This window comes from Parambassis ranga, unplaced genomic scaffold, assembly GCF_900634625.1.
Source record: "Parambassis ranga unplaced genomic scaffold, fParRan2.1 scaffold_159_arrow_ctg1, whole genome shotgun sequence".
In the NCBI taxonomy this organism is placed as follows: Eukaryota; Metazoa; Chordata; class Actinopteri; family Ambassidae; genus Parambassis; species Parambassis ranga.
The window spans coordinates 741-27,500 of record NW_021144724.1 but is presented as its reverse complement, the minus strand read 5'-3'; the positions used below and the strand labels follow the sequence as shown (position 1 = coordinate 27,500).

At 41.4% G+C, this 26,760-nt stretch overlaps 2 non-coding genes across 2 annotated transcripts; one reads left to right on the top strand and one right to left on the bottom strand.

Annotated features, from left to right (window-relative positions):
- Positions 1 to 2,928: 2,928 nt before the first annotated feature.
- Positions 2,929 to 3,000, top strand: trnaa-ugc (transfer RNA alanine (anticodon UGC)). The gene has a single exon. It is a non-coding gene; the product is annotated as a tRNA-Ala (tRNA).
- Positions 3,001 to 7,163: 4,163 nt separating this feature from the next.
- On the bottom strand, positions 7,164 to 7,244 carry trnas-uga (transfer RNA serine (anticodon UGA)). Its single transcript has one exon. It is a non-coding gene; the product is annotated as a tRNA-Ser (tRNA).
- Positions 7,245 to 26,760: the final 19,516 nt, after the last annotated feature.

The following is a 26,760-nucleotide window of genomic DNA, read 5'->3' as shown; positions in this document are numbered from 1 at the left end:
GTTCCCTGACATGAATGAATGTAACTGCAGCAGAGTAAAGATATCTTTGCTAAATTAGTATAATGTTAGGCCAATCAAATTTCATGATAATGTAATCACAAATTAAATGTAGATTTCCTTTAAATCCAATTATGAGACAGCTGTATTATTCAGAAACAACAGAATACAGAACAATCACAGTAGCACCAAAGGAAAGTGACTGAATGAGATGCCCTTTACATTAAACTGTAACCCGGAACTGTGTGACACCGTTTGTTTGTCTAATTTACAGACTGGCATGCCGAACATGTACCCACTACCACCAGTGTAAAATGCTCTGGACAGAAAGTTCCACTGAATGTTGGATGTGATGAAAGTGAGTGAGCAAACACTGGTGGTCTGGTCCTGACAGACCTGTAGATGACTCTGTCAGAGAAGAAATCACAGCGCTGACTTTCTGGGTTCACCAAGATCACTCTTGCAACTGCACAGTTGACCGTCTGATACCAACGTACATGGGGGTGGTAACTGAAATCCAACAACAAAACACTTAGAACAATGTAACTGTATTATTAAGACCACATATTGTACGACGTCTCGTGCCTTTTTGTTGAGTCGTCTCTTCTGTTAGAGCTGATGACCTGCTGTCTGTAGCTTCCATCTGCCCCTTCAGGTACACCTGTACACATGATTTATGGAGTGTCTCAGCTCATTCATAGTAGCCTATATAAAACATCTTTCTGTGTGCTGGTTTACACCATCTCTTGCCTCTTAGTGTCAATCTGCGATGTTTAGTAAACTGTGGATCTGTATAGAAGTTACAAAAATGCTTTTACCATTTCCAGAGGGGTTTAGAGAGGCAGCCAGGCTAATCACTGGATACACGTCTATCGCATCCCTCTTCCTGTGTATGATAGCCAGCGTTCAATCAAACATTTGTGACAGTGTGTATGTGACAACAACAACATCAAAATGGATATAAACCTTAAGTGGCTACAGAGCAGAATGAAAGGTATTACAGGAGCACAGAAACAAGAGAGCAGAGGCTGTGTGGTTCCCTTACGCCAGGGGTCTCAAAGTAGCGGGCCGCAACCGATATTTTGTGGCCCCCACTTGACATCAAAGTTTAGTGTTAGTGCGGCCCGCACATATTTCTCACACGCACTTATTTACTGAGGCTTGTCCTGTGCATTTTATTTTTATTATTGATTGCCCCATCAGTATTTCTCTGATATTTAGTTTGAATTTTTTTTAGGAGTGGCAGCCTCCGTTCTGCTCGGCGTGTCGTTTCTGTCTCTGCATGCTTGCACATTTCTCCGCTGCAGAGGAGTTCCGCCCCCCGACACACACACACACACACACACACAGGCGTGCACACACACATGTGAGCGCACTGCACCAGAGGAATGAGAGCGCGCATTGAAAACTGTGCCAAGCGACGCGCTGTCTGTTGGACAGGTCTCAGCAGCCTATAGCCATGCTGGTATGTTGACGGTGTGTTTTCAGGTGCGGCGTGATCTCTGTGCGCATGTAGCAGTGCTCCGTCAGAATATAGTCCCAGAATGGATCAAAGTAGGAGACTGCCGCGTGTTAATCAGCATTTCCATTTGTGCTCGCTGTGAATACGCAGGTCACATGAAGTACTTGGAGTTTCTTTCTTTCTTTTTAATCAGGATGCTAGTTGAATAGAACCTGTGATCTCAGTAGCTGCCCTCACTGTAAACAAGCTGCGCACACGCCTGACTCCTGGACATGTGTCTCTGTGAGGAGCCAGTGAACAACTTCTTTTCATGTTAAAGCAGCTGTTTTATTTAATATTATATTCACAATAGATTTTGTTATTCTAGCCTACATAAATGTCATTGTCTGTCCCTTTTCCCCTCCCCTCCTGAGCTCCGTCACATACTCAACACCAATGATGGTAAATAATATGAGTAGATGTGAAGCAAACAGATATTTTGAACATGTAAAAATTCAGGGCTCACTGCAGATTTCCAGTCGGGTTACAGAGACGCTCCTTGACACGGACATGTGCGGGTTTGCACCACTGTTTACTCACATACAGCACAATCCCTCCTCTCTTCTTCTTACCGCTGCCAGTCACATCTCTGTCCACCCGTATGGTCACAAAGCCGGGGGCAGCAACGGAGGTTTCCGGGATGTCTGAGTGCAGCCACGTCTCCATAAAACACGTTTTTTTAATAAGCTGCACTCACGAGAATCCTCGTGCCCCTCGTACCGTTAATGCAGTGCCGCGCCCTGGTGCTGCTTAGAAGGGGTCCAGGAGTTTATGCTTTGTTTTTCTTTGTTTGTTTGTTTATTCTGGGGCCCCTGGTAGTGCGCCAGAGAACCAGGAAGGACAGCAGGCAGCTCACCGGGGAGGCAGCACTTTACCTGGGCACACACCTTGCACACACAGACAAATCTTGTCAAGACCGCAGTGCCTGTCTTTAGCATTCCTTGTCCATACTTACCTGTAGGGTCTTAACCAAGACCTGTGTGCACGTGTCTGTGTGTGTGTGTGTGTGTGTGTGTGTGTGTGCGCGCATGCTGCCAGTCCAAATCTCCTACTTCCTTTTTTCAGTCAGGTTCCTTCGTGACATCTTGTAAGATGATCTTGATGACATTGTAGGGTGTGTTTGATGACATCACATAATGCCTTCATGTCAGAGTTGTAACCTCAAATAGTGTCCTTGCTGTGGTGTGATGTCGGCATGATACGCATGCATACATCTGTACCATGCACAGATCTGTACCATGCAGGAATCACTATCACAGTCAGAGTTCATATCAATGAGCAGAGAGCTGCAGTGGGCAGAAATCCCCCACAGGTGGTCAGGTGGGCCTTTGTAGTATTTGTGATCTGCTCATTGTAGCCTTTAATCATCGGCTGAGCATGAAGTCTGTAGTGCCTTCGCACTACTCAGTGCTCAGGCCCTAACAAAGGTGGGGGATGTAGCTCAGTGGTAGAGCGCATGCTTTGCATGTATGAGGCCCTGGGTTCAATCCCCAGCATCTCCAAGGTCAGCTCTAAGAGTTAATTGTTTACACCTAACAAGTCCAATGTGCTTCATCTGGTCAAGTTCAGTAGAACTGATGGAGCCACTTGGGCTACGTTCAGTCTGCAGGCTAAAGTGACCAAATCCCACTTTTTTTGCACTAATGTGACCTGTATCTGATATTGTCATGACAGTGTGAACAGCTCAATTCCGATTTTTTTATATCCGACCCAGGTCACTTTCATATGTGGTCCTAAATCAGATACTTATCAGATTTTTTGCAATGCGACCTCAGTCTGAACGGCTATGCGGCATATATCTGACTTTTGCGTCAGTGAAAGGCGACAGACGTCACAATTCTGCGACACAGGAGCGGGCAGACAAGCTGTGTTGTTAGCAACAAGCGCCTGTTGCCAGGAAGTAGAGCCCAACTCCAATGCGCGGCTCACAGATGAGGGAGATGTCGACTGTGCGCTCGCAGACATATTCAAAGGTTCTCGTCATTCTGAAGTTATGAATGTTGAATGTTATGAATGAAGTCAGTGTCGCTAAAAGCAGTGACATCACTATCCCACCACTCCGCACCCACACGCATCTCTGTACAGACGCTGCAGCTACTGCTCTCTTCCTTCTCAGCGTTCTTCTTAATTTGGTTGTAATTATGTTGGCTACGATCGGACATTAACGTAAACAAAGCCACACAAGCACACATTGTGTGACGTCGTGTCCTCTTCTGCGCATGCGGGTCACTTCAGGGCCACAGTCCGTTCACACAGGAGAGTGGTAGCAGTCGCATATTATTTTGTAAACACTGTCGTGACCTTCCCTGGTCACCCCGGATTGTCAGATTCCTTCTCCTGTATTCAGAACATTGAGTGAAAGAAAATACCCTGGGTTTTGTAGTTCTTCAAGACCCTCGTTGGTATTCCCATATTGGGACATGTTGCCCCTTTATCTCCACCTACTAATTATCATAATTGGTCTAACATATTTATGACTATGAAACCCTTTGTCCCTTCTATGTTGGTTGATTTATCTTACGTCCATGCCTCCTAGTGCTTGGCCTTCACCGCATCAAAGAGTTCCTCCCTAACTCTTTGTAAGAGTTACAGATGTGTTTTTCTCTCAGTGTAAGCTTATATAATCAAATATATACGTGGTCTGTATCATGTCATTGCGTAAATAACCTTGTATACTTCACAACACCAAAAAATCGGATTTCACCAAAAATTCCTAATTGAGCATTAAGACCTGCAGTCTGAACGTAGCCTTGGAGAAGTGGCGAAACGTGTTCAAAAAACAATCCTTCAGTCCAGGTGTCTCGATGTAAACTCCTGAATAAACTGAGTTGTTCTCAGCTAACCAACGTGCAGCAGCTGATCAATGAACACAGCTGCACTGCTTCCTGAACCAAACTGGGCCAGCTCTCCTCCTGCAGCCGCTTTTTCAGTGTGACTTTAGTATGAACACACCTTACGCAAGCATGGACATGCTTGGAAGAGTGACTTTCACCCAGACCCACCTCCACCACATATAAACCATTTTTCCCACCAAACAGTTAGAACTGATGAAGCTGCTTGGAGGAGCAGAGAAACATCTTCAAGAAAAACTTGAAAAAGAAAAAAGAAAAAAAAGTCCAGACGCTCTCTATGAACATGACCTGGATGACATGTAAACATACAGTGTGCTCTTTGTGATCTGTATTCTGGCTCTAAAACAAGTGCCCCTTGTGAGGGTTGAAGTCACAATCTTCAGATGATGAGACTGACTCGCTGAGGTGAAACATGGTCTTATTTCTTTTTCTTTTTTACCAATGTTCCAATGTGAATTAAAAAATGATTAAAATTATATACACTATTATTTATTTAATAGTTGTGATTGAGATATATATTTTGTTTTCTTCAACGTTTCTAATGCAGCTACAGTATCTCTTCTCTCATCTTCCTCACCTCTCTTCCTCTGCCTCAGTGTCTCCTCTCGTTCTAAAGCTGAGCTCCAGCTGACAGACTCTTCATTCTGTCTGTTACAGTTTTAAGCTGGATCCATACTCCGCGAGACAAAGAGCGGAGAACGCACTCCACGGGTGGTAAGAGATACAAAAAAAAGGTCTTTTCCGCACTGAGGTACCATACTCCGCGAGACGCGTGTGTGCAGAACTCCTCATACGGCCCGCCCACTAAACTATAAGGAAAGACTTTACTGAGTTTTTTTACACACCACAAGGACTTGTGCCATGGCAAGAGGGCATTATACAGAGAGGGTGCCTGCAACAGCGTGAGATGTCCGGCGATGAGTTGTGAAAATGCGACATTAAAAGTAACAATAGCAAAGATTCAGTGTTTGCGCCTTTATTACCACATTTGCACATCTACTGTGTTCCAATGTGCCTGCGATACTTCAAACTGTCCGGTGATGAGCTGTGAAGATGCGACATTAAAAGTAACAATAGCAAAGATATACAGACATTGTTAACGAGCCTATTATGCCCGGGTATGTAGGAGTATATAGAATGGTAATAACAGTCACCATCTGGTATGTGTGAACGGCTGTCTGGAGTTATTGGTGACAAATCACCCTGACTTGCCTTTCTTTCTTTCTTTTATTGCTCATCATGCAAAACCGGTATGGTCTTATCTAAATCTGTTGAATCAGTGCTGTTTATACACCTACCTATATACCTGGAGAGGCACTTGTGCTTCTCCACTTTCATCACGCCCACAATAAATTCCGACCAATCACAGCATGGTTGCCGCACAGCCTTGAAAGACAAAGTTCGGCCCGGACCCTGTGCACAGGAGTGCGGATCAGCGGGCGGTCAGAGACAAAAAATGACGTCATTTTGTGGGCGTAACGTCTGCAGGGGGGGAAAATGTCTTTGTCTCGCGGAGTATGGATCCAGCTTTAGTTGTATGCAGATATCATCCTGGCAGACAATGGTCCACTATAGCAGGATAATAACAATACTTTTTAAATGGGTGTTCGTCATGTAACCATGTTCTATAACTCCTTAAACCAGTTGACTGCTGTCAGTCAGAGTGACTCAGCCTTCATGGATGAACCACACAGGTCAGATAACACTGTCCTCAGACCTGCTGTTCAGTCTGTTAGAAAGCTACGAGCACGTCACGCCCCCTCCCTGAACATGACCGGCTCGTTATTATCACTCATTCAGGTCAACAGCAAAATTAGCAAAACCCACATAGTAGCAACAAATCCTGCTCCTCCGCTGCATGTTCACCTGAACTGCGGATTCTGCTGTTCAGCAGCGAAACGTCTTTAAACCCTGTCTGTCTGTCTGTTTGTGTGAGGCTGCAGTGAGAGGGCTGTATGAGTTCTGCACACACGTTTCAAATTAAGATTAAGACTTTTCAATACTTTAAGGGCCTTCATTTTCCCACTATTGATTCATCAACTTTTAATACTTTTTAAGACCCCGCGGACACCCTGACTTCAAATGTCACTTTGTATAACAACTTCGTGCAGTGAAACTGAAAGTGTAATGTATTTTATTGTGTCAGCCTGAAACCATTCAACCATGTGTGGTCGAACGAGACTACACTAGTGTGCATGTGCATGGAGATCCAAATCCCAAACAATCCATGAACCAATAACACACACCGCAATTCATTTTATTCACCACTAGATGTCCGACTCAAGCACTGTGTCAGAGAGTGATAAGAGAAGATAAAATAAGATAAAACAGTGGAGACTGCGACCTGAACGCAGCGCCTTGGACCGCTCGGCCATCCTGACATGAAAAGCGTGCTGTCCACAACAAGTTTGGAAAAGCTCAAGGATGAACACTTAATAAACAATCTGAAATCTTCACTGACACTGAAGTGGACAGACTGAGAGTGTGTCTGTCTATGCTATCTCAACAAGTCTTGAGCCAGAGATGAGATTTTTCATCTGGTCACCACATGATGAATCATTCTGACTATTGTAGTACCTTGAGATCTGCCTTTCCCAGGTGTTTTGTCCTTAAGGTGAAGCAGTCTCTGCCTCAGGGTGAAACTGGGTTTGAAATGTGCTGGGACGTTTTATCCTTTGCCTCCTCATTGCACACCAGTTGTTCTCGGCCCAGCAATTTTAAAATGACAGTTTTTGGAAGTGTCAGATGGACTGTGCCAGGGTTTGGTCCTCAGACATGGAGGAGCATAAAGTGATCTTGGAGATGAAAAGAACTGTTGTTGGCAGGATTCGAACCTGCGCAAGGAAACCCCAATGGATTTCAAGTCCATCGCTTAACCACTCGGCCACAACAACCAGCAAAAGGTAACAATGAAGAGTCTGACAACCCAGGTTGGTTTTGTCCATGAGTGCATGGTCTTGTCCAGGTTGTCCTGTCCAGTTTGGTGTTGGTGCTCCTTTACTTGTTTCCATTTCATTCGAAGGTAAATCTGCGCCGACCAGAGTCTCTGTTTGACAGACAGCTATCACAGAAAGTTAAGTCAAAGTCAAAATTCCGGAATGAAAAGCAGAAATCTAGAATAAGTCATAAGTCAGACAGCACAAGAGAAGCAGAAAGACTGATGTGAAGCATCAAGGTATCATGCTGAAGGTTAGTTCATACTTTTAGACCTTCCTCACTTTGTGAGGCCTCAAACAGTCTTTATGCTGCTAAATATTGTATTAGACAAATGGAAAAGAATCATTGTTGTGCTAATATCACAGATGGATAGCATCTCCATCACAGTCTAATATAATGTTGTGGTCCAGGTGCTCCTAAAGCTGTCAGAAGATGCCATGTTTCAGTGTCTCCTTGAAGCCTGTGTAGATGAATGTATGGAGAGCAGCAGCAGCTTTGTTGTGACTCACAGCTCTCAGTCCTTGTAAATGATTGGAATGCATGTAGTGCTGTTTATTTCCACATTGTCCTGTTTAGCTGTCCAGGAGACTTACAGGCACACGGGTCAAATGAACAGTAACACTTTGGATTTGTGGGATCAACAACTCAAACTGCAGCAAACACACAAACAATGTCTCATTGTAGTAAGTTAGTCAATCAGCTACAAGCTGAATGTCTGTCCTGACCTGGACACATACAACTTCTGTCTATGCACACAATTTACAGCCATAATCCCGGTGAGGACAGTTGTGTGTCTTTCCACTCTCGTTGTTGTACAGTAAGACGCATGAGCTCAGGACATTTTCAGCAGTTGCTCTGTTCTAGTTCACCATTTTGTCTGGCTCTCTGCTTATGTTCTGCTTTGATTCCAAATACAAACATCCAAACATTCTCAATGTATATGCTGCACTAATCTCAAACATTCTGTTCAGAAATAAACAAATGCATCTTCATTTCACAGTCACACATGTAACCAACTTAACCTCATAACTTCATATAAGCGTACTTACTCTCTGGTTATGAGTCTAGCTTTAAGGTAACACAGACAACATGGAATTAGCGTCTGTTAGCAACATGCTATTACGTGTTTCTCTCACTTTGTGAACACTCGTAAAACATAAACAAATCTAACAACACTGTCTGCAGTCACTTAAGATACTAACGGAACGGATCTGATCACTGACAAGTGAGCTGAATAACACTGATGACCTGGTTACCATGGTAACTGTCAGTGGCTGGATATATGAGGCAGCAAGAGAACATTTGTGTGTCTAACATGGACTGAGGGTCATGGTCTGGGTACTTCCTGGTTGTTGTTGTTGGTCTTTTTCTCCTTCTTTGTGTGTGAGTGAAGGGGTGAATGTTTGCTGCTGTATTAGCTGCAGTACATATTCATGAAAGGATCTGATTCTTCAGCATTGAGCTGTGTGAGTGCTGCTATCAGGAAATCAGAGTTAAACAGTGAGAGCAGAAATCCCCCAGAGGGCTGGACCTGACTGCTGTCCTGATAAAGACATGAGCAGAGACATGAGGAGGACTGTCTGGAGGACACACAGAGTGGACATGGGTCACAGAGTGCTGCTGCTGTTTGTGTCTCTGCAGCATGGGCAGCTGCTCCTGCTCCACTCGTCACCGGCTGATTGTTCACACCTGTGATCAGTCATCAGCCAATCCTGCTGCAGCTTCCATCTAGTATATGTGTCCAATGGAAGCTGAGCAACATGTCAGCTACACACATAGAAACACTACACATAGTTTGTCATATAAATAACATGGATTGAATCATGTTGTACAGTCAATGGAAACAAAAAGCACTGAGAGTGGTGCTGGTAGTGCAGCAGTGGATGGAGGCTGAAGTGCTGCCACCTAGTGTCAATATTTGGTATTTACTCTGACTACATATTCCACCTTTAACTCTCTGCCATATATACTGTGCCATGTGTGAAGTGATAATAAAATGTGAATGTGAATTTATTGTAAAGAACTTTACTTATTATCCCTGTTATAAGTGAGCAGTGTGTGTGTGTGTTTGATGGAGTGTGTAATGTCTGCTCAGTGTTACTGATGCTGCTGTGTGTGATCTGAAAACTGATCAAACTGTGATGTGTCTGATGCTGACAGAAGAATCAGAGGTCAGACAGTCGGATCCTCCTCTGTGACACCTTTAACATCATATCAGAAATCTCTGTCTGCTTCTGGTACATGCAGCTGATCACCAGCAGGGGGCTCACTGCTTTGCTGTCACTCGGGGCCTGTTCTGTCTGCCACTGGGATATGATGAGGTGAACTTCAGAGTTTGAATGGATTTCATTTGTCATGTGTTTATGATCATTTTATGAATCAGTTCAAATAAAGGAGACTCACTGAAGTCACAGTTTAGTGTTTTAATACTTATACACACTTATTTTGAAGCTGCTATCAACTTGATGAGTCTTCCTGTTGAAGCACGAGGCAGGACGTGTGTCAGAACATCCATGAACTGAGTAGATTAAGAGGAAAAGCTGATGTGTCACAGCTGCTGGTTGTGTTCTTTCAGTGTCTCCATCTTGATGAAATGAGGTGTTTTACTTCCTCCAAGTAGAGTGGACCTGGCTCACAGAGTGCTGCTGCTGTTTCTGTCTCTCTGTGAGCAGCATGTTAAACAGCAGGCTCTGAATAGTGACGTCATGATGTCACAGTCACATCAGTCTAATCTCCCAATCGGAGAGAGAGCTGTCATCAACAGCAGGAAGTGCAGGAAGCTCATGGTGTGCAGGCCTCTGATGTGTGGAGGCTGTCGGCTTGTAGCAGCCAACAAGAAGGGAGTTTGTAAAAGTTCTCTGTAACTTTAGATGTGAGGATTCAGAAAGAACTTAGATCAGATATGTGCAGCACTTGTGCAACAGATACTCCAACAGTGACAGCTCTTCTGAAGAAAGCCTGAGGAGCTGAGACCTGGATGAGACACTGATACAGCTTTGCTCTGCTGACAGGAAGGATGAAGGCTGACCACACACACACACACACACTGACACACACACACATACATACACACACACACACACACAAGGGTTTTTATGGTTTAGATGGACAATTTCTCGAAACAGGCCTGAAGGTGGTTTAGATGGGCTACCCTTTCCCATGGTCCTAGAGCTATGGGAGTTGGCTTAGGTTACTCTAAAAAAATTGAAAAAAATTTGGGTCACTTCAGAGTTCAGATACACGCAACAGAACTCTATACACATGACCCTGCTCCAACTGTGGTTTGAGCAGACATTTCACTTTTTGATAAATCTGTGGTTTATGAGAACAAGAAAATGCATTATCTGGACTATGACGTCACTTTTAAATTAACATGGATTAACATAAATACACACCTGACAACACAGGATTAAATGGACAGGTTGTTTAACGAGTTTGGTTGCCTAGCAACCAAACTTATTGGTATTCTACGTGCTATTGCACAAATACACAACTAAAAATAATAAACATATAAACAAAAAGAGGTGCATAAAAATGAATGCACTTACATGTTCCTTCTTGCTAATATATTTTAACAGGAACATTCTACAAAATAAATATGGGAGGTTTCAATATAAAGATAACTTAACTAACACAACCGTGTACTCTTCTTTGCACAGAATTTAAATTCAATTTGATTATAAGTGCATTTACATTAATCAAATGTAAAAAAAGCATGTCACACATGCATACAAAACAAACTTTAACTCTAATAACTTTATATTAAATCTGTTACTACAACGTAGTTACTCTCCCATATTAGTAACTGATTGCTTTTAGAAACTTGGTTTCTATGTGCAAATCTGTGGATTTACATACATTACATTACATTTCCTTCTGTGACTGTCTTTTTGCAGCTACTCCTCGGTTTCTAACAAAGTCCCTGATATTTTGCACTGTCCTCTGTGCTAAAACAGACCCTTCAGCCATCTTGCAGTGAGTGCATTCAGTTTTGGTTGCCAGTTGTCCTTTAGATATGTGATCTTTAAAATGTCGCATTACTGCGTTGACCTCAGCCTTGGACCATGGTTTCTTTGGTGCTCTTCTTACTTCATTATCTGGACAAGCATCTTGTAGAAAAACAGAAGACACAGACACAAACAAGTGTGTTAATACATTTACCTATTGCCACAGATTCCTGTTTACTTATTCCTAGGATTAAATCATTTTTTTACCAATTCATCATAATTTCACCACTGAGACGAAGTTTCACATAAGCTGCAGCTGAAAAATAATGAAAATACTCTTTATGTAGTAGAGTGCAATGTTTAAAATTAAATATTAAAATTATTTTGCCAGAGGTATCAAGTTACAATTAAAGTAGAAGAGTATAAGTAGTAGAAGTGTCACTAAAAATCAGTCTGATGGCCACTTTCAGGAAAGACCTCCTGTGGCGTTCTGTGCTGCTCTTGGGTAGTCCCAGTGCAGTCCCGTGTTGTTCTCCTCTGTCACATCCACCACAGACTCCAGCTGAAACTCCCAGGAGGAAAATCTGCTTGTGGGTTAAACCACCTGATTTCAAACATACCCGGAACCCATCAGAAGGTGCTAACTACTAGCACTGCTAGGTGCAATCAATAGTGCAGCTACTATTGCATCATAATAGTAGGGGTAACACTGACGTGTCAGCCCTCCTTGTGTGAAGACAATACTACGTTAAGACGTGCATGTCTACTTGGGGCCTCTGTAGCCCAGTCTTGCCGCACCTAACTCAACATGCAACCCAGCTCCTGATCCAGACCTCGCCTCTCTTACCTACTGCAATGCCCTCCTAATAGGTGTTCCAGCCGGTGCTTCTGCTCCAGTATGCAGCTGCACGTCTGATTTTCAACCAGCCAAAAAGAGCACACTGCTACACTGCTTACATCAAATTCAAAGCACCAGTGTTGCACTCTTAGTAAGGTTTTTGATTGTGTTTGTTTTCATTTGAATGTTAATCCTCTTCTTTTAAGTTGCTTTAGACAAAGGCATCTGCTAAATGCATACATGTAATGTAAATGTAATGATCTAAACTTCTAAAATACACAACACTACATAGTTATCTATTTTATTCTTTGAATTTGATTTGTGTCTTTATATCAACTTTTTTAAATGTGTTTTCCATCGTCTCCATGAATGTGTTTACGCCTTATGTAACATTGCTCTGCAACTAAACTTGCCTTACCTTCAGATACAGAGACAGTCTCATTTACCGTGGATGTCACTGTTGACACAGTTTCTGCTGAACACATATGGAAAAAAGTTTTTGTCATGGTAAAATACATTTCATCATCAGAAACACAAGTATAGTGTAAGGCAACTTACCAAAACCTCCCGTGTCATGGAGCGGCTCTGTGACTGTAGACTCTGAAGCAGCATCAACAGGTTCACGAGTTTCACACTCTGTTGCCGTTGTGAATTCCGTTCCACTATCATCGGACTCATTCTCGCCGTCCTTGGCTTCATCATCACTAAACACAATTTCCTCTGGGACATGGTGTGAATAAAGGTCAAATGAAGACAGTGTACACATGCACTGTGTTCAGACTAAATAATCTCTCAAGATATACATACCCTCAAGTTCAATCTCATCCAATGATTTTCCCTGCATTCTGGAAAGATGTCCTTTCTCCATTGAGAGAAGTAGTTTGAGGGTGGCCTCAAACTACTTCTCTCACAGCCTCCTCCAGGTTTTGTATTGAGAATTCCGAGCGCAGACACACCAACAAGCGACCAACTTCCCTGAGCTTCTGTCTCATGTATTCACTCTTTGTAGCATCTTGCCCATGTCTGTTGTAGAGGGACTGGGCAAACTGAACAATACACAGGTCATTTCGCACAACCGAAGCAACCTCATCCTGTTTCATGGCTGTCAGGAGCTTCCACACACCACCTGGAATCCGGTGACTGGATGCAGTCTGTAGAGCAGCAGCCAAACCCAGCACTCTGGTTCTTCCAGGTTCCTTTTCAGTATCTTTATTTTCTGGCTTGCAGGGGCATTTGCGGACATGTCGCCAAAACTCTTTCCGAATGTACATCCCTTGACAATGCATACAGGAAATAAACTTTCCTGCCAATGATTTAGTTTTAGGTTTTCTCTTAACTTTCAATGGTCCATCTTGTAAAACTGCAACGTTATGTCTAAAATTTCCCTTATTTCTCATTTTCTCTAATAGTGTTTTCCGCTCTTGTGAGTGCTCAGGTAGGGAAAAAACATACAAACATACAACTTCAGCGTGCGTTTTATGTGTTCTCAGGTGGCGAGAAATTTTGCTTTGTGGCTTACCACAAATGTAACAGTAATTTTTTATGGTCATAGTCAATTGACTTGAGTTGTGATTGAGAAGCTGTGCTTCATCCTTTGGCTTTTTCTTTGATGCCTTTTTGGTGGATGTACCTAAATGTGATTTTTTAGCAGCACTGGGAATCACATGGTCTTTAAGAGGTGGTGGAGCCTTGGATTGGCTAGGCCAAACTTGGATGTCTGCATCTGATCCATGAGATGTTCCTTCAGCCATAAGAGTTTTTTCTGTAACCTCTCTACCGCTAGACATCGAGGGTATGCTTGTATCTGAATCATTATCATTTTGTGACTCCGAGTCTGGTATGTACTCCTCATCAGACAGGCTGTGATCAAAATCTGATAGGTTACCCACTTCTGAATTGTCCTCATCTGACACCAGATTGTCCACAGAACATATAGAAGACTGTGGCTCCTGAAAGAATGAGAAACAAATTAAATAATTGGAAACAGCAAGAGATGTTAGATATTCAAGAAACCTTATATAGGGACTCACCTGTGAATGGTGCTGGAGGTCATCTGTAATTCACTCAAGGCATTTTTTATGCCAGACGCCCAAAAAAACTGTAACACATTTTAAAAGTTTTAATTTTATGGGTAAATTAAAAATGTCTTGTGTCATAGCAATGATTTACACAGAAACAATAGAAATGTTGTTTTAATTTTAATAAAATTAATTAATTTTAATTTTAATATTTTTTAATTAAATTTTAATTTAATTAAATTATTTTAATGGCTGTATGTGGAGTTATTTTTAGTAAATCTATACTGTTATACGAGCTGTACAATGACTCCTTTAGGTTGTATCAAAGTTTTGTTTCTATAGTATTATCCCATGAAAAGATACAACAGATACAACAAAAATATGAGGAGTGGGCTCACCTTTGTGAGATACTGTAAATGAGAATGCATACACCAAAGGATCAGTTTATTACATGCAACTAGATAAAAATACATGTAGTGTACCATAAAAATGCCACAATAAATCCTCCATCCTGAAGGTTCAGTGTTTCAATAGTTTTAAATGTGGAGGCTTTATTTCTTGGTGGTGTTGAACTACATACAACACCACATTTAGACTTTATTTAATATAATTAAATTGACAAAATGATTATTGCATGTGTCAGTAGGCTATGACAGAACACGACACAACAAACAACATATCTGACAATTGGCATCCAGTTGCATCAGTTTGTATGCACAAACGTTAGAAGGATTTATTTTTGGACTGTTGTATTAGACACCTTCCCTTTCAGGTGCACCTATGTTTTAGGTAGATGTAAGGAGTGCACGTCCACCTACGGCCCTGTACTACACCACTGTACTAAATACTGCAGCTTACCTTTGCACTTATATCCAAGCCACTTCAAGGAGGATACAGGTCCCACACACTGGATGCACTTGTCCAAGGATGATACTGTTGTGCACACAAGCTGATGCTTCTGACACCGTTGGTGAAAATGTATGGTAATATTTAATAATGTGAAAAGTCACATACTGATAGCTAGAAAACCATATAAACGTAACCTAATATTAACATGGCATACAATATACTGTACCTTTTATTGCAGACAACTGGATCCATTTCATTAGAACCGATGAACTGTTTCGTGCCATTTTCAGTGGTTCCCTAAAACAGTAAAAAAGAGCCAACGGTTAAAAACTACATCTGCATTGATATCCGTTTTCTCATGTTAGGTTTTGTTAATACCAAAATTGAGGAAGAAACGTAGTGTAAAGAAATACTTGCTTTACAACCTTTATAGTTTTTTAGACATACAGTTTTTTAGACACATTATACTAAACCAGATAAAATTCAGCTTGTCCAAGAACTTCTAAAAACAAACTGATGACACTATCAACCGCACCTTGAGGATTGGTGGTTTACTGCTTATTTCACACACACATTCAGATCCTATGCCAACTTTCACTTTCAGGAGAGAGTACTTACAAAACACATTTCACATTCAGGTGACTACATACACACATACCTACATTACTTGTTGGTGGACTTACGCATTGCCACACGCAAAGAATGAAGTGCTAAATTTTATGTACCGTTTCATTCTGGCTGTGTGGACCAAGCAGTGGACTTGTCAAGTTCCTGCCTTCATCCATGTCAGCCTGGTTGCCTTCATCCATGTCAGCCTGGTTGCCTTCATCCATCTCAGCCTGGTTGCCTTCATCCATCTCAGCCTGGTTGCCTTCATCCATGTCAGCCTGGTTGCCTTCATCCATGTCAGCCTGGTTGCCTTCATCCATGTCAGCCTGGTTGCCTTCATCCATGTCAGCCTGGTTGCCTTCATCCATGTCAGCCTGGTTGCCTTCATCCATGTCAGCCTGGTTGCCTTCATCCATCTCAGCCTGGTTGCCCTCGACCATCTCCTGTAACAAATACATCATGGAGGAAATTAGTAATGGATATACATCAACAAAGAATGTACAAATTGAGATGTTAGAGGTTAAACCTGCATGCTTTTACTAAGACATACGTGGGGGGGCTTAAAAAACACTGTCCGTATAAACCATATTACGTTCAGGTGACTGTACACAAACTCACACATTCAGATCATATACTAAACTACATTTTAAAGTCCTTACAAATCACTGTCCATATAAACCATGTCACATTCAGGTGACTACATACACACATACCTACATTACGTGTTGGTGGACTTACGCATTGCCACACGCAAAGAATGAAGTGCTAAATTTTCTGTACTGTTTCATTCTGGCTGTGTGGACCAAGCAGTGGACTTGTCAAGTTCCTGCCTTCATCCATCTCAGCCTGGTTGCCCTCGGCCATCTCAGCCTGGTTGCCTTCATCCATGTAAGCCTAGTTGCCCACGGCCATCTCCTGTAACAAATACATCATGGAGGAAATTAGTAATGGATATACATCCACAAAGAATGTACTTTGCCACACGCAAAGTAATGAAGGCCTACATTTCATTTACCGTTTCATTCTGGCTGAGTGGACCAAGTTCCGGACTTGTCAAACTCTGGTTGTTTTCATTCACAGACTGTAGCAGATTCAGCATGGACAAACAATACAAATTAACATACTCACATACTGGAAATGTACCATCCCATAGGATATTTGAGGTTGAATAAAAAAACCTACTCCTCGGTGAAAACTTTGCTTTAAGCCTCACTGACTGATTTCATAAGGTATAGAATGTCTTATGACACCTTTGATGATTCAAATTCCAAGTTGTGGAAGGAGAATTTCCCAACTTAAAACTGTGCATGTTTGTGGTAGCATCAGTAACAAAGAGCTTGCTGTGAGGGTTACAGTGCTAACCACTGCTGCCCCCTCACTAGATGTAATTAAACACTTCAGTTTGCAATATACCTGTGGTAGCACAGTACTTTTCTTACCTTATCAAAGCTTCTGAGAGGACCAGCTGATGTAGCTCTGGCCTTTTTTTTGGCACCGTCTTGTTGGCACCTTGGAAGCACGTGTAGAAGGCTCTGATGAGGATGATGACACAGCGTGCTGCTCCTCCATCGAACTTTCTGCAGATTCCTGAAGAGTTTAACAACAATCATCAGACGAATGACAACATAGTCAGTCTCTTTCACACTGTATGTAGTATGTATTTTAATACATTAATGTCTAACATACATGAATGTTGTAACAAGCACATTCAAACTAAAGCTACAAGGACAATATACATTGTTCCCTAGGTTAGACCATAACCACTATCAGAACTATCAGTTTCACAAAAGTTTTACCACTTTGGATCTCCATGGCCAGTCTGAGTTGCCATAATATAGGTGAGCTCTTCTCCTGGACTTATGTCTCGGGTTGCAAACAAACACAAGCGTGGCTTCCCTTGCAGGGTCAAGCACTTCATCTTGGCGTTTGGGTTTATGTGGTTGTCAATTATTAGTCTTCCAAATGACCCATCCTCTTTGGCTGCATCAACACTACAAAACCACAACAATAATTTATAATTAGGCAGCTCTTAGTTGGTCTAATATAAATTAACATTTTAATACTTGAAGATTCTATTATTTAAGTTCAAAAACGTCTTTGATTTAATACCTTATATATATATATATACACATATCAGACAGAATGCGAAGACGAAGACGGCTCGATCCAAGCAGGATGCACAGTTTAATGCTAGTGCTGAAAGGGACAAAGTAGGATTTGACATCAAATTCATCAATGCCTTCAAAGGTAAGTTGAATCCCTTGATTAATTATGATTAAATACATCACCTTACTTTTTGCAAAAGTGACAAAATGACAAAAAGTAGGGTGATGTATTTAATCATAATTAAAAAGACATGCAAAACAAAAAATAATCAGGATTGTGTTCATTGCATGACAAGCATGAGCAACACACAGTAATCTATAAGTAATCTAGTAAAAAGACAAACAGAAGCAGGATGCTGTGCTCATAACTGCATCTTAAATGTTAAATGCTACTAAATGTATGAACCATCTCAGCCAGAAATAGGGTGGGGCGGCATTAAGGTATACGGCGGGGCACACAGGTAGCGACGGTATCATTTTTAATACCGGCAATAAAAAGTGTAAAAAGAGTGTTTTTTATTACCATGCGTAACTTCTAACATAAAGACTGCACAATGCTGCGCTCCTTAACATGGTAAAATTACAAAAACAAACAGAAACACATCGGGACGGGCTCAGCAGTTTAATACCGCGGTCCGTTCTGCTATATGCGTTTTTAAATGGCCTCAATAAAAACTATATTAAGTGAAAAAGATCGCTTGTCATGTTTCAGGCAGTTTAAAATGCACTTTACCTGCCGTGAAGTGTCGGCTGCAGCAGCTGAATTAAAATGAGACGTGCGCGGTGTCTCTGCAACTTGGCAATGCGTATATGCGACTTAATGTTACGGTTTTGCTGATATTTTAATCTTAAATTAAACTACACTGCAAAGAAAACCTGGATTGTCAAGCAGCTGCTTTACCTGTCCGCCTCTCTGCCGAGCAGGACGCAATGGCTGCGTTTAATTGTCTCCCCTGAGAAACTAAGCACCGAGCCCGCGCGGACTAACGCCGTTTATCCAGCCGCTCATAACGTAGCCGAGCTCCGGTACGCAACCAAAACACACAGCGGTGGCCACCTCCATCCATTAGGCCACGTGGTTCTAGTGTTGTTGTCACATAAACTTTTGTCAGAATGTTATTGGCATAGGGTTTATGATAAGAGTTTTGTTGGTGCAGTAGCCAGCGCAAACACATAGACATATTCTGACTACATGGGCACTGTAGATGTCTTTGTAAACAATAAATGGACAATATTTAACTTGTTTCTGAGCCTCTCTAGCTTCAGTTAGCATAGCTTTCAATGGACTCGATTACTGTAGTGGTGCAGTATAATATAGTATTACTATGTCATAGCACTGTGTTGGTTTTCAAAATCCTTTGATAATATAATCGTTATAATAATAATAATAATAATATAAATAATTTGGGTGGTTAAAACTGTTGATCTCTTAATTTAACTAGAATGGCAGTTCCTGAAGAAACTGTGATTGCAGAGCTGTTAGCAGTGTAACAGATATCAGCTATTACAGGCGACCATTTCACACCTGAAAGCTGTGCTGTTGAAGTCATATCAGGTATTTCACAGAAGCATTTGAAAAACAGGATGGATTTATGTTGAGTAATACATATGTTTTCACTATAGCGCCCCCCAGTGGCCAAACCGCATGCAACTTGGTACACTAAGTCTTAGTACTAGCCTACATAGGTGACCCAAATTTGGCAGCTATATGTTACAGTATGCATCAGTTATAGTACATTAAGTACACATGGCCACGCCCACAAAGGTTTATTAGCCAATAGCAATGAAACGCTATTAGATATTCCAAAATAAAAAATCTTACACTATTTAAAGTTGTCCACTAATGTTTTGTCCGATGTTTTTGACACTTTATATCTCACCACATGGTGGCGCTATGACTACAGTTTTAACTATATTTAAGTAAATACATCTTTTAAAATATGTTCAAAGTTTCAGCTGTATAGCATGGCTACTTTCTGAGTTGCACATTTTTAATTACTATGTTGTCAGATTGTCCCAAAGTCACAGCAAGGGTGTCATCACATTTAGACACTTTAGTTTTGAAAGCATGTTTGTAGCTTTAAAGCTGTAGGAGGAGCGTTCTGTCATCATTACGTTTTTTTCCTGTTTCTTTAAGTAGAATAACATTGATGTGATGCAGTCAGTTGGAACAGTCTGGACAGGTTTGACTGAATGTTTTATAGCGTCCTCTGTAGTAAACAGGGACTGATCGCTGCATTCACTCGCTTAAAATTGTAACCCGGGTGAAAAACTCCAGCTACTGCTCCCATATATTGTATTGTGGGCCGTGTTGTATTTCCACGTAATGACGTCCGACTCAGACCAATCGCATCACTGTAACCTGGCAGTGCCAGTCTAGATGCGAGTGGGACACGAGTAGGAAAAGTTTGCTGTAATTCATGTTGTCATCTCTTCAAATTAAATGTACTGAATGTCGATCTATAGGAGCCAACTACCAAAGTCTTTATGCGGAGTGGATATGAGTGGATCATCTGAATTGATCTTAAACTACAGAACTGGTGAGTCTCATTACTGTTAGCTCAGCCGCTCATTCATTCCCATTGGGTAAGTTAGCCTGGCCGCCTCCATTGGTTTATATGGAGCGGTCAGCACAGGATATTAAGAATTAAGAAACCTTTATTAGTCCCACAATGGGGAAATTGCATTTTTGCAACAGCAGGTACAGACAGCAAAGGATAAGTTAAGAACAGATATACATGATAAAATAAACTACCAATATATAGAATAGAATCATCACAGTTTACATATGAACAGTTATTGCACAGGTGAGTGGAGGGAGAAGTGGTCTGTAAGAAAACTGTACATAGTGCATCAGAAACTAAATAAATAATGTGTTGTACACTGTGGTGTGTGAATATTGCTCCTATCAGAAGTGGTTATTATACAGTCTGACAGCAGCAGGAAGGAAAGACCTTCTGTATCTCTCCTTCACACACCGAGGGTGGAGCAGTCTGCCACTGAAGCTGCTCTGCAGAGCTGACAGGGCGTCCTGCAGGACTCATTGTCCAGCATCAGAATCAGAATCAGAATCAGAATGACTTTATTTATCCCCGAGGGGAAATTCTTTTTTGTTACAGACATTAGAAATTAAAGATACATTGAAATATATAATAAATATCTAAATACCTAGATAGCATTTAAATCCCTGAGTTGTATCTAAAGAACATATTCACTACTGTATAAAACCTTTCCATAGTAAAGAGCAGGACATGAATGCACCAGTATGAATGTACAGTGTCTGAGTGACACTTCTACTCTTATACTCTGTACTTAACTGCATTTAATGTAACTTGATACCTCTGGCACAGGAATTTCCTTCGGGATTAATAAAGTCTTGTCTTGTCTTATCTTCCAGTTCAGAGTTCAGTAGTTTGATTGAGACAGGCAGGAATGACTTCCTGTGTCTCAGTGGTGCATCATGGGAGTCAGTTTTGTCAGGACCCTCCTGTCACCCACCTCCTGCACTGAGTCCAGAAAAAAGCCAGGTCTCTCTGACTATCCTTAACTGTGCTACATTGAATCAATGTGAGAGGTCTGTAAAGTATTTCTGTCTGACCTTTAATGTTTGATCATGTTTGATATTGCTACACTAGCAGATTTGATATTATAATATAGCAAACATTTATTTCCCAATTTGACTAATAATAGAATATCTATTTGTATGTATATATTTGATGATATGAGAACTCTAATTTAGAACTATGTATGATACGATTTGTACTGTATTATTATTAGATAGATGGACTGTGTGCACATTAATTGGTCCTGTGCTGTGTGCAGGCCAGGGTTGATGGCGAGCTAGGATTGAGCTCTGCTTAGGCTCGAAGAATACGATTCAGCTCAAGGTCTGGATCTGGCCCAGATCTCTTCTGGTTGGAGGAGTGGTAGGAGGCTCCTGCAGCCCCCTTTATTTTGAACTTTTGTCCCCTCGCTGCGTGTGGCCCCCCCATTGCTGGGTTTGTTAACTGTTTGTCTTTTGTGTCATTTAAATATATATGGTACTTCAGCAAATCTTCATCGCCCTGTCTCTCTTTTACTCACTCCCAGAGCTGCTCCTACACTTCTGAGCCACTAGTCCAGGGGTCGGCAACCTGCGGCTCCGGAGCTGCATGAGGCTCTTTCATCCCTCTGTTGTGGCTCCCAGGCAGCGAGCTCATTTTTGGAAAAAAATAATAATAATATGAATAAATAATGGCCGTTTAATTTAAATGTATTTTATTTTATTCATTTAGTTTTTTCATAGTAATAGTTGTTTCTTTGGAGATTGAGATGCTGTCGTGATTAAAATAAAACTTTAATATTTTGTCAAAATATGCGTCACGGTCGCGTCCTGTGCGCAGCACCTGTGACACCGGACAAACTGGTGTTCGACAGCCTGCATGCAATGACATTCCCGACACTTATATGAACATGGAAAAGTTTGCATTTGGAGTCCTGTCATCTTTGGATCCTCATACTTGAGCGAGCTGGTGTTTTCCATCATGAACTACATTAAAAGTAAACATCGCTCCAGCCTCACAGATCAGAGCTCAATCCTTCGTGAAAATCAAAGCGACGTCTTCCAGCCCTGAAGTGGATACGATACGCTGTGCAGTGAAGTTCCAGAGCAGAACTCACATTAACCAGGTGAAAGAAATAATTTAACAAGCTGTTATTCTGAAAATACATATTTTTATATCGGACCCTGAACTAACGTGTTTCATATTCAGGTTGACTACTGTACTATGACGGCACACTGAAATCAAAATAACATATAAACTGGCATTTTTTGTTCAGATAAATATTATCTATATCTATCTATATTAGGCCTATATATAGATTCATTTTGCCTTTAATTTAGTCAAATAGGTGTAGATTAGTAGTTAGGGGTTTGTGGCTCCGAGTGTGCTTTATTCAGTGGGAAACCGGCCCAAATGGCTCTTTTAATGCTGAAGGTTGCCGACCCCTGCACTAGTCCAACTCAATACATCCAGATTTGTAGAGTATATCATATACATGCTACACAAATTAATGTGTGAGTAATCCAAGTATTCAGAATATGTTACTTAGACTGAGCAATGTTAAGTTGTAGGGCCTGTAATCTGTATTCAGTAACTGAATACTTTTAATAAGTATTCTTCCCAACACTGTTAGTAACATACGACACCAGGAGATGGAAAAAACAGGCATTCACCTGGCAGTCCCCAAACACAGTGGAAATGAAATAAGGAGACAGACACAAAATACACTGCAATGGAACTGAGAGGAGGAACTACAGCTGACCTCTTTCTCAATATTCTTCTCTTATGAAACCAAAAGAACGTATCAGGTGGAAGACAAGTTATCTGAGTTTGTGTGAATATCTGTAAAGTGGCCCAATTGCATTTTTATGATGAAATGAACCTTATATTAGTTTACAGTAGCATAAAAAAGAGCTAACTCCTTTAACTTCTCTCATAAATACATCTGCAGTAAACACATGTTCTGTGACAAAACATAAGACAGAAAATACCTGAAAGTCTATACTGACAACAAGCTTTGTAACAACACAATTATCTTCTTCAGAGTTGAATTTATTTCTCCACCTGTCATAGTTTCAGGGACGTCATCCAAGCCACTTGTACATGTGAACTACTATGGATACAGGTCTGTGTTAATAAGCCTCAGCAGAGGAGGCAATCTGAGGGTCGAAGGCATAAGGCTACATAAGGCTTTGTCTCCCATCTCTGACCAACCTTAACTGTCAGTTTCCTCAATAGCAGGCGGAACAAGACCATCATTTGTGAGAAACATGCTTATTCATGTCACATCAGTGCCTGAGAACACTGAAAAACAACAACGCTTATATTTTATAAAAGTACAAACAGCTGGTGTGCTGAATGCCAGATGTCCTTGTGTGATGGCAATGGCTTGCTGTATTTGATGCATATGTGTGTCAAGTAAGAGCGTTTACTCAGACACAGAACTAGCTAAAGCCTAAATGTGAGGGCGCCTCATATTGGAAGTACATATACGAATACAAGATTCTGCCCTGTATCAAGTCTGAGTGAGCATACGATATAGAAGCTAGGGTACCGTTTCATCACAAACCAATGTATATGTTCTGGGCAACAGCATTTATAAAATATGCCTATTGTATTATAATATACAGACGGATTCTTGGAAATGTGTGTGTAAGATGATGTCACATTTTTGCATTCCTTTTATTACAGCAGTAGCCCCTACAGGTGCATTATGAGGCACTTGTCTGACTCCCACAGGCTGCATGCACTCCCACCAGTCTCCTGGGCTTGAAATCTGCCATTTACAAACAGTAAGCGCCAGAGAGGAGGAAGGAGACGGCAATACCTCAGAAACAGCTCAGTCATTTCAGGGTAGGAGACTTTTCACAATTCCAATTAAGTCATTCAAATGGAATATAATGAAATATAAAGAAAATAGAAACCTAGTCTGAAGGAAATATTGGCATTTGTAAGTCATACAAAATGTATGGTTTGTAAAAAAACTATAAAGCAAGGAGCAAAAACAAGTAACACAGCGCTCAGAACCTGTGGCTGCGCCTGGCGTGTGGAAACGATTCGGAATTAGAAAATTCTGAATACAAGTTTGATAGAGCGGCATCTAATGAGCGTTTTAAGACTAAAATGGAGTCTGCAGCTTGAAATTTCTAGGAGGAGATACATTTGGCAGATGACACCAAAATTGCTTAATATTTGAAAAACTATCATTTTTGGAAAAAAACGTGAAGTTGACCCGGAATGTCCTCTGTGAGATGAACACAGATGAGCAACGGCAATCAAACAAAGAAGAAGAAGAAGAAAGAGGGTGAATAACAAGAGTTGATTGCCTAGCAACGGCAAGTTGCCTAGCAACGGAAATCAACAAAAAGATGAAAGAGGGTGAATAACAAGTGTTTTATTGCCTAGCAACGGCAATCAAACAAATGAACTGAACAAGGAGAAGGAGGGGGAAGAGGAACTAGAAAGACGAGCACAGTGACAGCAGAAGTTCAACAGAAGTTTTCCGCTGTAAGTGTTTTATCACATCTGAATGGCTGCTGCTGAGTCTCTGAGAGCGAGTGTTTGAACAAACTATCGTCCAGTACGAGGGAGAGCTGGACCGTCAGCGCAAACTGCTGGATCTGCTCCTGAAGCCTGAGATCAAGCTACACAGAACAGGTATGTAAACATGACAATGTCACGGAACAACAACGGCTCTGTGTGAAAAGAGGGACATTCAGCACATAGTGTTTCTGACAGGAGGACACTGACTTCATGACTTGGAGCTACAGATGTGTCCCTCCAGCTGTTCTCTCTCTGCTTTAGCTCCTCAGAGCTCTGTGCTTTGTTTATTTACCGTTGAAGTTACCGTCAGTTAGCATCAGAGATGCAGCGATTGATCGGCCATGACCGGCATCCGCAGATCAGACTGAGATATGCCGATTTTATGCCGGTCAAGCACGCCACATGATCGGTCGCGTCACAACCGTTAGCTTACCTTAGCTTAGTTTAGCTTAGTTTAGCTTAGTTTAGCCTAATCCACCAGCTCAATCCGCTGGTGGAAGTGTGCTCACCTGTATGTGCGCATGTGTCTGCGTCCTATGTGCAGACTGTATGAAGTTACATTTAATCAGTGAATTAGTTAATGATTTGCTGCCTGTCAAATAAAATAAATAACATAAGGCTGTTTAGATTGTTTCATTAGTTAGCAGCACAAACATGTTCTCTCCAGTTTCAGACTGCATGGTCTCCTAAATATACACATTGTGCTTCTTATCAACAGTAATCTGTTAATCTCTGTATTATTTGTCTGTGCTTAATGCTAACTAGGAATCCCGATTCTGATTTCCAGTTTTTGATTGAGTTTGACCTGCTGTTGATTTTAGCTGATTACGATTTCATTTTTCAAACCACTTTACAGTAGAGCTGCCGGACCCGAGCCTGTGTGCCCCAGTGTGGGCTTCACACACTAATAACTCTACTGTAATTGTTATAACACAGACCATACACATCATGAAAGTGCAGTGTTATGGAACAACATATTGCAAACTTACCAGTGTTTCCTCTGCCATTATATATGGGAGCAGCTATTTTCTATATAGCAGCATTAAATTAAAATGGGCTCCAGCCTGAATAAATTACATTTGCATGCTTGTTTGTTTCCTCCTCTCTTTCTCCATGTCAGAGAGACTGGATGACAAAAGGCGTCACTCCGGTGCATCGTAGTATAAGGTGTGCAATGTCTGGCCGTCGGATTTTATATGGGCAGTTCTTATTTTTTTAAAGTCATTGTGTAACGTTTAGGTGAAGTTCTGAGCAGACTATTGTCAGCTCACTGTCTGCGTCGCCATGATGCGTCACATGGTGCTGTAGAGCTTAGACGCTGGGTACAACAACTGTTGGGTGAAAGAATTTATTCTGCATGGTGTTAACATGCAGTGTGTTCAGATAATAGTTCATGTTTATATGTGTTTATCACTTAATAATGTGATTTTCATAAGTGTTTATGTTAATTTTATAGAAAATCAAAGTAATTTGAGGATACTGAATGTATTAATAAGTAATTTCATAGTGTGTCATATAACGTTGTTTTCTGCAGTTCAGGCTGTGGCAGATGAGATCAGTTGTTCTTCTGCTCTCTGGAGCTCCGGTTGGTACGAGATGGTCATAAATTCAGACTAAGGACAGCAGCACCTCTGACCTGATAAAAGCCAGATTCTAAAGGAATGTGTTTTTCTCCTGAGTGCCCCATGTTATGGTCATCCCTAGATCGGACTCACAACCTATGAGATTTAAGAAATTGAAGTTTTACCTTATTTGGCAGTAAACACTAATGTTCTATTCGCTGTATGACCCAGGGTCTGCAGGGGGGCAGTAGATGCCCCTGTGGGCTGGCAGGCAGGAACGCCCATGGGGTATATCAATGTGTGAATTCCATGTCCAGTTGTTGTTGCGTTGTTCGTTGTTGCTGTGTGGTTGTTTGTTCTTGTTGGTTGTCCTGTTCTTGTGTTGTTCTTGTTTGGTTCTGTGTGTGCAACAACCCAGAGCTCTGCGACTCAGAATTTGCCTCATTGTTTAATAAATTAT